Raw genomic sequence first — 11,408 nt, forward strand, 5'->3', positions numbered from 1 at the left:
CATACCTGTTTATACACATATACATATATTACACCTACAATATCTACATATATGTATATGTGCATATATATTATATATGCAGGTGTATGTGTATATATACAGTTATATATAGGCATGTGTATATGTACATATAAACATATACCTTTAGGCATATGATGAACAGAAGGAAAGAGACCAAGAGAAGTTGAGAAGGCATGGGATTTTTAGAGCTAGATCATCCTGATAGAGTGGAAAGAATATCGAATTTAGAGTCAGAGGATCTGGGTTCAAATTCTGACTTTTCCCACTTTGTATTTGTATGATCTTGGGTGTGAAAATAAAGTGGTTGGACTGGATGAACTGTAAGGACCCTTTTCGCCTTAAAACTAGTGTAACTCTAATTTTACAGGTGGGGAAATTGAGGCACAGAGAATTTAAGTGAATAGTCCATCATCACATCATTAGTATCAGAGTCAGAACTAGAATATTGGTCTGATTTCCAGGTCAGTGCTTTCCTCCCCACAATGAAAAAGTCTCTGATTACTTTCTAAAGCCCAAATTCAGTATTCAATAGACTTGTTTGGCTGATATACATACTTATCTAAGAGAGACCAGAAATAGGGCTGAGGAAGCTTAGTTTTTATAAGGTATTGTTCCAGCTGAAAGAGCATGGGCAGAACCAAAAAATGACAGCTTATATGTGAGCAGAGTGGAAAAGAGATTCTAGAACCATTAATTAGTCTTTTCTTCCACAGCTCTATTATCTCCATCCTTCATTTTCAAAAATGGACAGTGACAAATGCTTTTAATAATGCTAACACTTAGTGAATAAAGCACCAGCCCTGGATTCAGGAGGACCTGAGTTCAAATCTAGCCTCAGACACTTACTAGCTGTGTGACCCTGGGCAAGTCACTTAACCCTCATTGCCATGCAAAAAAATAAAATAAAATAACACTTTATAGGCACCCTATTTAAGCCTCACAGCAACTCTGTGAAATTAGTACTAAGGGAATATAAAGAAAGCATAAAACACAAAAAACAGTCCCTGTCCTCACAAAACTTACCTTCGAAGGAAGGAGAAAATATGCAAAAGAATAGGTAATACAGGGTTCATACAGAGCCGAAGGAAGGGAACCTGGCAAGGGAAAGCTTGAGCTTAAGCTGATAGAGAAAGACCTATGACAAAGGGTGGTATTTGAGTATTGCCAAAGGCAGGACTAAGGAAGGAAATCATTGTAGGCAGAGGGGACAGAGTGCAAAGGAGACTGGAGATCCAGTGTCATATTCAAGGAATAGTTAAGGAGACTGGTATTGTTCAAACAGTGTTCCTGGAAAGGAGTAAAGTGAGAAGACAGAAAAGGGAGAAAGGGATCAGGTTGTGAAGAGCCTTAAATACCAGAAGTTTTGTTTTGTTTTGGTTTTTTTATTTGATCCTAGAAGTAATGGGCTACAATTGTAGTTTACTGGTGGAGAGGGCAGGGTGGAAAAGGGACATGTTGTTCAGTCATTTCAGTCCTGTCCAACTCTGCATGGCCCCATTCATGGTTTCCTTCTGAAGATACTGAAGTACTTTGCCATTTCCTTCTCCAGCTTATTTTACAGATAAGGAAACTCAGGCAAATGGGGTTAAGTGACTTGGCCAGGGTCACACAGCTAGTAAGTGTCTAAAGCCAGATTGGAACTCGAAAATATGAATCTTCCTATCTGAGCCTGGTACTCTATCCACTACACTACCTAGCTGCCCCAGTGGGGTATGAGCAGACTATATTTTAGGAAAAATCACTTTGGCACGTGTGTGCATGATGGATTGGAGAGGGGAGAGACTTGAAAAAAACAAACTGATTAGGTCATTGTAATAGTGCAGGCAAGAAGTAATAAGTGCCTGATTTAGGGTGGTGGTGTGTAAGTGAAGAGAATGGGACATCAGAGATGTTGTGAAGGTAGAATGGACGTGATTTGGCACCTTAGGTTGAGAAGCTGAGTGACTAGGATGATATCGATAGTAATTAGAGACAAGAGATGGGCTAGGGGGAAGGGAAGATCATGAATTTTACTATAGGCTTGTCGAATTTGAAAGGTCTACTGGACATTCAGCTCCACATGTCTAGTAGGCAGTTGGAGATGTAGGATAGGAGCTCAGAAGATAGGTCTGAACATATAGAGCTGGGGGCCATCAGCATAGAGATGGCAACTGAATCCACATAGCTCATAAGATCACTTAAGTGAAACAGGAGAAAAAAGAAGAGGGCCCAGGACAGGGCCTTGGGGGACACCCATAGGAGAGAACCAAGAGAGAGAGCAGTGACCCAAAAGCCCAGAAAAGAGAGAGTATCCGGGAAGAGAAGGTGACCAGAAGAGCCAAAAATTGCAAAGAGAATGAAAATTGAGAAAAACCAGGTTTTGCCTGACTCTTAGGTTCAAGCTTTTTCTTGCCCTAAGTAGACTGAGTCAAGCCAGACTCTGTCATGCGTGGTCTCAACTATTTTGTAACTCAACTAGGAATCTGGAGCTATATCACGTAGTGTACGTGAGAATAGATACTTAATAAATACCAGTGCCAACAATGACTTCAAATGTGGTTGAACAGACCTTGCCTAGAGAACCTCAACTTCCACATTTCCAGTAATGTTTATATTACTAGCTAGACATTTCAGTAGTAATTGCATTGGAAAGTTTTAATTCTATCAATTTTCAAGTCAAGTAAAACAGATTGGAGGAGGCAGCTAGGTGGTGAAGTAGATAAAGCACCAGCCCTGGATTCAGGAGGACCTGAGTTCAAATCCCACCTCAGACATTTGACACTTACTAGCTGTGTGACCCTGGGCAAGTCACTTAACCCTCATTGCCCTGCACAAAAAAAAAAAAAAAAGAAAAGGAAAGGAAAAAGAAAAAGAAAAAGAAGAAAGAGATGACCTTTTAAGACCCCTCTTCCAGCTTCTAAATTAAACAAAATATCCTTAAATTACACATTTAACTAAACAATAACGACAAGCTATTAGTTTACTTCACAAGGATTGTTTTGTCCTCATTCGTTATGTGGGAGTAATGATAGACAAATAAACACTTTATGCCATTAGAGTGTAAACTCCTTTTGTGGAGGGATTGTTTCATTCTTTGTATTTGAATTCCTAGAGCTGAACAGAGTGGCTGGTACATAGTAGGCAATTAATAAATGCTTGGTGACTGATGGATGAAACATACTACTGCATAGCTCTTTGAAGACAAACCCTAACCTGAAAGAAGAATCCCCTCCTCAACTGCCCCACTCAACAAGTGTTCCATCAGCTTCCTGCTTGAATCATGGCTAGTATGAAGAACTCACACCTTTCATAGCCGTCCATAACAATTTTGGAGAATTTGAATTGATAGGAAGCTCTTCCTTGTATTCAGTTCAAATATGCAACAATATTGTTGTTACAGTATACAGTGTTCTCTTGGTTCTGCTCATTTTGGTCTTCATTATTTCATTCCATAAAGACCTGGCATGTCACTTACTTTCTCAGAGCCTCGGTTTCTTCATTTGTACATTATTGTAATATTGTAATATTATTATATTATAGCACCAGTCTCACAGAATGATTATGGTAATGCAAAGCACTTTGGAAACCTGAAGACACAAAACCTAGTATTGTTATTATGATTAATTAGCTTTTATAGCACTTTAAGGTTTGCAAAGAGTTTTACCTATATAATCTCATTTGATCCTCACGGCAACCCTATGATGTTATTATACCCATTTTGCAGATGAGGAAACTGAGGCTCAGAGACAATAAGTGATGTGCCCAGGTCACATAGCTTTCAATTAAAATGAAATTACTAAAAAACCAATAAAAAGCACTGAACTTGAGGTTCCAGGTCTCACTCTACCACTTCCTGGGCAGCCTTGGGGCTGCAGCCACTGAACCTACCTGAGCCTTGATTTCCTCATCAGTAAAACAGGGAGTCAGGAAAATCTGAGTTCAAGTCCCATCTCTACTATGTTTTGGCAATGTAAACTTGGGCGAGTCACTTAAATTCTCAGTGGTCGAGCAACTCTCTAAGACTAACAGATGTGGAGAAGATGTGTGATTATCTGCATGGGTAGAATTTCTCCACTGGGAGTTCCCAAGTCTGGTCCCCCCCAAAATGGGAAAACATTATATAACTAACCTTTTACGGCTGTTATGAAGGAATTAATGGTAAAGAATACATCAGTGATTATCAAGCTTTTTGGTCTCAGAACCCCTTAAATGCTCTTAAAAATTATTGACACCCAAAGAGCTTTTGCTTACCTGGGCTCTATCCATTGATTTTTATTGTATTAGAAATGAAAACATCTTAGTCTTATTATGAAATTTAAAAGAGGGCCCACAGCCCCTCTATTTCCCACCAGCTGCATTCCTTGGATTCGACTCCATCATCATCATGCCCTCAGGAAAAGATCATCATCCAGGAAACTCATCACCCTGGAGACCACATCAGCTTTAGTCCTCACACCTCTGATTGGAGGGCAGAGCAAAAAATTCTTCCCCAAAACTTCATTTACAGAGGGTTCATGGTGCTCTACCAACTGCACTCCTTGGATTTGAGTAACTGTCACTATTCCGCTATCATCGTGCTTCCATACTGGTACCTTCCCTCCCCCTTCCTGCCCTTTTCAGCTTCTTTTTGTATATTATCTTTTCTCATTTGATTTTTAAGCTCCTTGAAGGCAGGAACTATATTTTTCTTATTTGTATTCCTGATTCCCTGGACCATTGGTGTGGGCCAATAAAGGTTTTCTTGGCAAAGATACTGAAGTAGTTTTCCATTTCCTTTTCCATTGTATCAAGGCAAACAGAAGTTATGTGACTTACCCAGGGTCATTCAGCTAGGAAGACTCCAGGCCTAGCACTCTATCCACTGAGACACCTAGTTGCCTGACCTGACACTAGCAGATGCTTGATAAATGCTTATCAACATCACCACTCCTACATTTTGAGAACCACTATAATGCATAAATGTGAGCTATTATTATTTTCAACAAAAATTCTACTCTGCCAACCCTCCTAGAGAGCATACTGGATCAATATCCCCAACATCACTAAGACCCTTTGACCTATCAATATCACTACCAGGCTTATTCCCCAAAGACATCAAAGACAGATGGAAAGGACCCATCTGTTCAAAAATATTTATAGCAGCTTTTTTTTGTTGTAACAAAGAACTGGAAACTAAGGGGATGCCCAGCAATTGGGGATGGCTGAACACATTATGGCAGTGAATATAACAGAATAGTACTCTGCTCTAAGAAATGATGAAAAAGGAGATTTAGAGAAACCTGGTAGGATTTTTATGGTATGATCGATCCAGAGGACAGTGAGCAGAACTCTGACAACAATTTACAAAACAATGACAGAATTGTAAAGGAAAATAGATGTGAAAGGCTTAAGGGTGCTGATGAATGAGGGTGCCTGAAGCCAGAGGCCTGATAATAAAGCAGCTTTCCACCTTTTGACAGAGAAGTTAAGACAGAGGTGCAGAATGAAAAATGCATTTATAGACAAGGCCAACGTGTAGATTTGTTTTCTGTTTACTTATTTGTTATTCTTTTTCAGGGGTGTTAGGGCAAGAGTGATGGGTAGTAATAATGATACCATTTTTTAAAAGGAAGAAATAAATTCACTGAATCATTTAAAAATACATAGAAGGGGGCGGCTAGGTGGCGCAGTGGATAAAGCACCAGCCCTGGATTCAGGAGTTCCTGAGTTCAAATCCGGCCTCAGACACTTGACACTTACTGGCTGTGTGACCCTGGGCAAATCACTTAACCCCCATTGCCCCACAAAAAAAAAAAATATACATAGAAGAGGGGGCAGCTAGGAGGCACAGTGGATAAAGCACTGGCCCTGGATTCAGAAGGATCTGAGTTCAAATCCGGCCTCAGACACTTGATACTAGCTGTGTGACCCTGGGCAAGTCACTTAACCCTCATTGCCCCACAAAAAAAAAATACATAGAAGAAACCAATGTACAGACACAAAGACAAGCAGGGCAATATTGGAACTACCATGTTAAAATGAAAATATATGGGGAATAAAACTACAAACTAATGTAGTGATTGTTCATGGTTTTTTCTGTCCTATTCTTTTTAGAGAATTGATCATGTTTGCTAAGGTTTTTCACTTTTATAATGTTAAAAAAAGGGGGGGGAAATTAAGCTTATCAAATAAATTTTTTAAATTAAGCCCGACTCTGATGTTTCATCATGGTGTGAAGGTGAGCATGGATCACATTTTGGCAGGTTCTGTCTTGCTAGAAAGTCTCTGAAAACACAGGACTCGACATGACATGGTCCTCTTAGAAACTGATGGACTAATAACAACAACAATGGACTGGAAGCTCAGAGAGAACCATTGCCAGAAGGTTGGGAACCAGGGAATTATTTTTTTTCCTCTTAGAAATCAATGAAATTGAACACTGAGGAATGGAGAAGTTGCTCTCTGTATCAGTTTAGGGAGCTCCCACACTAATAAGATTCGTGTTGAATTTTTAAAAAATTTTTTTAAGTATTTGAAAAATCTATTATTTATTCACTGAGGAGAAGACAGCTCAAAATCCAGTCTTTGGGCTTGGGGGTTTTGTTTGTTTTAGTTTGGTTTGGGGTTTTTTTTTTGCATAGTATTAAGTAGATCAGCTCTAAAATATTGTGACACAATTCCCGAGCTTTGTGGTAAATAATGGAAAAATCCTCATTATTGTGAATTCCACCAAGTTAGAATTTGTAATGTTTATAATTCCAAGGGAGTTGGAAGTTTATATTTGCATTATGAAGGAAAGGTTTGCTATGCAAATTAAGCAGTGTTTAGTGAAAAGATTATAAGGAATATATTTAACCTCATTAAAAGAATGTGCTTTTAAAGCGTCTTTATACATTATTTAAACATCCACAAAATGGATAATACTAAGAATAACTAAGCATTTATGTAGAATCTACTATGTGCTAAATACTTTATAAATATGGTCTCATTTGATCCTTACAACAATCCTCAGAAGTAGGAGGGATTATGATTCCTATTTTGCAGACTAGGAAACTGAGGCAAACAGAGATTAAATAACTTGACCAAGGTCACTAGTAAGTGTCTGATGTCAAATCTGAACCAAAAGCAAATTTAACCAAAAGCATAGCATTTTTAAAGTTTACAAAGAACTTTGTAAACATTATGTCAGTAGAGCCAAGCAAAAGCCCTGTAAGGTGGGAACTCAAGATCTTATTCTTACCGTGAAGATGAAAACAAGAGTAAGGGTGAGTGGTACTTGGTCACATAGGGGTGATCAGGGCCCCTTGCTTAGAGATGTGAACTTTGCTGAAATGACACAGAACCTCCTGAGTGGTCCTCTGGTTTCCATTACTATGGGGAGGGGAGGGGGAGGGTTGACTTGAAGTTGGGTAGAGACAGAGTTAGAAGGGACCACTTATATTCTGTAGTCCCTAAGAGGAATGAGGAGAAAATCTCTATCTCTCTTCTGAGCCCTTCTCTCAGTTTCCACGTTTTCTCTTGGACTTCTAGCAAGGTCCATTTCTCCCTCTCCATCCCCCCCCTCCCAAGGTAGCTACATACCAATGGCATCAGGAAAATGTGCCTGCCTAGGTGAGCCTGGGTCTCTGACCACCACCTTTTTCTATTTTCTTCTTAAAATCCAGGCCAGATTCTAAGAAATGGAATTTTTCAACCTTGGTGGTAACCTCATCACATAAGTGTTCCAGGATTCTGGAGTTAGAAGAAGGAAACATTCTCAAAGGATGAGCCAATAGATGGCTCTATCACTGATCAGTTAAAGACATCTCAAGCCATGCCTGGATGCTGGGAGATCTGGGGCTTGTTGGTTTCTCAGATGGGGCAGGTTTGGGGTGAATACAAAATAACTCTTCAAATATCCCACAAAGGGTGTGTCTTTACCTTTCAGGGGGGCATAATGAGTATTGTGAGCTATTTAAGATATTCCTAGGTTTCCTGTATCTGTCCATCTTTCCATCTTTTGATGTCTTAAGCATTTTTTGAGATAGAAGAAATAAACCACTATCCTATATCTGCTATTCATGTTTACATTTAGCACCTTTTCTAGAAGGGACCCTGTTCTCCACATTTTGGGGACACCATTAAGCTCGGCTGTAGAGATTTCCCTGTGGTTTTACTCTAGGGTATATTCATAATAGACCAGAGAAAGAAACTGGAACCCTCCTTCTCCCTTTTGGAGGAGTCAGGCATCCCAGGATATATTCAGGTTCATTAATAAGCCTAAATAGTCTCTTCCCTTTAGGGCTCTCAGGGCAGAATATCACACTAGGGTCAGGAGTAGGATTTGAATACAAGTTTTCCTGACAGCAATTCTGGCACTCAATCAACTATATCAAATTGCCTCTGTTTTCCAGATTGTGACATAGAACTGACTAGACACCTCATTGAAGTAATCTATTTATATGTGTGGGTAGGTGGTAGCTGGGTGGCACAGTGGATAAAGCACCAGCCCTGGATTCAGGAAGACCTGAGTTCAAATCCGACCTCAGACACTTCACACTTACTAGCTGCGTGACCTTAGGTAAGTCACTTAACCCTCATTGTCCCGCAAAAAATAAAATAAAATAACATAAAATAAAATATGTGTGGGCAGCTAGAGTGGTACAGTGGATAGAGCGCTAGGCCCAGTTAAAGAGACTTGAGTTCAAATCTCTCAGACACTCATTAGCTATGTGACCTCAGGCAAATCACTTACCCCTGTTTGCCTCAGTTTCCTCATCCATAAAATGAGCTGGAGAAGAAATGGCAAATCACTCCAATATCTTTAACAAGAAAACCCCAAATGGAGTTATGAAGAGTCAACACAGCAAACACCTGAACAACAACAACATTCAATAAGGATAAGCATTGAGAATATCTTGAGTTGATTCGGCTGAGCAAAACTCCCATCACAATCTGAAAGGCAAACATCTGAACCCCCACATACTCCATGAAGCTGCTTTGTACTCTAGCAATAAGATTACCACAACAGCCCAAGTCCTTACTTTCCTGAGACAACCAAATCTGAAGAAATGTCTCAATCACTTTTTTTTTTTTTTGCTTTTTTTTTTTTTTTTGCAGGCAATGGGGGTTAAGTGACTTGCCCAGGGTCACACAGCTAGTAAGTGTCAAGTGTCTCAGCCAGGATTTGAACTCAGGTACTCCTGAATCCAGGGCCGGTGCTTTAACCACTGCGCCATCTAGCTGCCCCTCAATCACTTTTAAGGAAAATTAGCTTAACCTGCATGGGAGGGAAGGGTTAGGATGTTTGTCCTCTCACACTCCACCCCTTAGTGATAAGGTCGTTAAGGTCTTCTAGAAAACCTTCCAACACTTACTGACTTCTGGGCTGTTACTGCTCAGTTCTAACCTCAGGTATGTGAGAAGTCTGATACAGGCAGCACCAAAATAGGAAAAGAGAAACTAAAGCAGAAACACAAAAAATAACGTAACCGTTCCCTGAAAGAGTGACTGCATATGGGAGAATCCCAGGGAGGATGGAGTTCAAGGTCTAAGGGATCAGGGCCATGTGCTTATGCCAAATCTTTGCAGTTCACAGTGGGTCTGTCGATGTAAAAAGGTGACCATAAGCAGGAGCAGCACTAGGACCATCAGGGCTACAGTAAAGACAACACTGACTGCATAGTTGAAGGGAGGGGGGTGGATACAGTACAAAATCTTTGCCCCATGCAGGCCTCTGAGGCACTGCCTTTATTCTTCTTTGGGGGCTGGTTAGACACTTTGACTCCCCCTTGTTGCCAGAAAACAGGTCTCCTCCCAATAATACCACCAGCTTGGTGTTCCAAGCCCTCCTTGGAGAGGCGTTGTACAATGATCATTGGATTTTGTATTGGTAGCAATGGGGTGGGACCCAAGTTTTACTTTAAAGTAAATAATAGGGCACAGTGGGCCTGTCTTTTGCCACATAACAGTGCCAACTCTCCTACCACTACTGCTGGGAGATAAATCCACCATCTGCCAATGCTGGGGACTTTGTCTCTACCCACTACTCATGGGGCCCATTCCTCTACCCTTTGCCTCCTCTGCCAGGGTCCACTGCTATCAAGACAACTGCTACTGTTGGGACACAAACTCTTCTGCCCTACACTGAGACAGTGTTACCATAGGCCTGAGAATTATTGCACTGCCATCACTAGGGCCTGAATCCCCTGGCCAGACTCTGGCCTCCTCTGTTTGGTAGGATTGATGGGGGTTCTGTTATTGGCTCTGCCTTCCTATGCTGGGGGAAAGACACTCTGTAACACAAAAGTGGGGGAAGTACATTCCCCTCAATTCTATTTCCCATGTACAAGCAGTAGACATGTCTGCTGGGCTTCCACAAATGCTCCTGGGTCCCAAGTTCTATGCTCTTCAGGGGCCTTTCACTGGATGTTCCAGTACACACTTCACATTTTTTAATTTAGATGTGAAAGTAGAAACTTAAAATGCTTGTCCTCGGTTAATTAAATGGGGGGTTCAATTGGCACATTTGTCCACATCTTTCATTGCAGAAATATCTCTGGGCTTCTGGGGAGAATTTAGCATTGTCCTTTCAAATGCCTCCCACCATGGCTTGCACCAAATAATCTAAATAATGCATGTGACGAAATTACGGTTGGTGTCTCAAATTCCAAATGAAAAAAACTAAACAAAATTCAGTTTTTTCAGCACAGTTAGCAGACAATCCTAAAATTCCAGGGATTTACCTTGGTTTGCACTGGTTCCTTATGCCACCTCTCAATGGCTAGTTTTGCTCATATACAACCATTTTGTTATTGTTCAGTCATTTTCACTTAAGTATAGCTCTTTGTGACCCCATTTAGGGTTTTCTTGACAAAGATATTGCAGTGGTTTGCCATTTCCTTCTCCAGCTCATTTTACAGATGAGAGAAATGAGGCCAACAAAGTTAAGTGACTTGCCCAGGGTCACACAGCTAGTAAGTATCTGAAGCCAGATTTGAACTCATGAAGATGTCTTCCTGATTCCAAGCCTAGAACTCTATCCACTGTGCCCCAAATACAACTATAGGACTGCTAGTTCAGCTGTATTGATGTTTCTAAACAGTCATTCAAAACCAGTTTACACAAAAATGACTCCCTTAAAGTTCAGAGGGGCTGTTTGCAGAAGTCCTTTGGGATCCCAAACCCCCACCACGGGGATTTGGACAATTACCATTAGCAAGATAAAGTCATCCAGTCCTGGCAAAGCTAGACCACAACTTGTTCTTCAGAAGTTTCTCAGTTCTAATTAGGAATTACTGATAATTCTAAGTATAGTCTAAGTATTCCTGTATACAAATGGTGCTGTTTCTTACAAATGAGTCTTATCTATTTATTAAAGTGAACCAGAGAAAAACCTCTTTTCAGAGATGTTAGCACTACTTACTGTTTAGGATTTTTAAAAAAATCAT

Source organism: Dromiciops gliroides, chromosome 4 (assembly GCF_019393635.1).
Source record: "Dromiciops gliroides isolate mDroGli1 chromosome 4, mDroGli1.pri, whole genome shotgun sequence".
NCBI classification, from domain to species: Eukaryota; Metazoa; Chordata; class Mammalia; order Microbiotheria; family Microbiotheriidae; genus Dromiciops; species Dromiciops gliroides.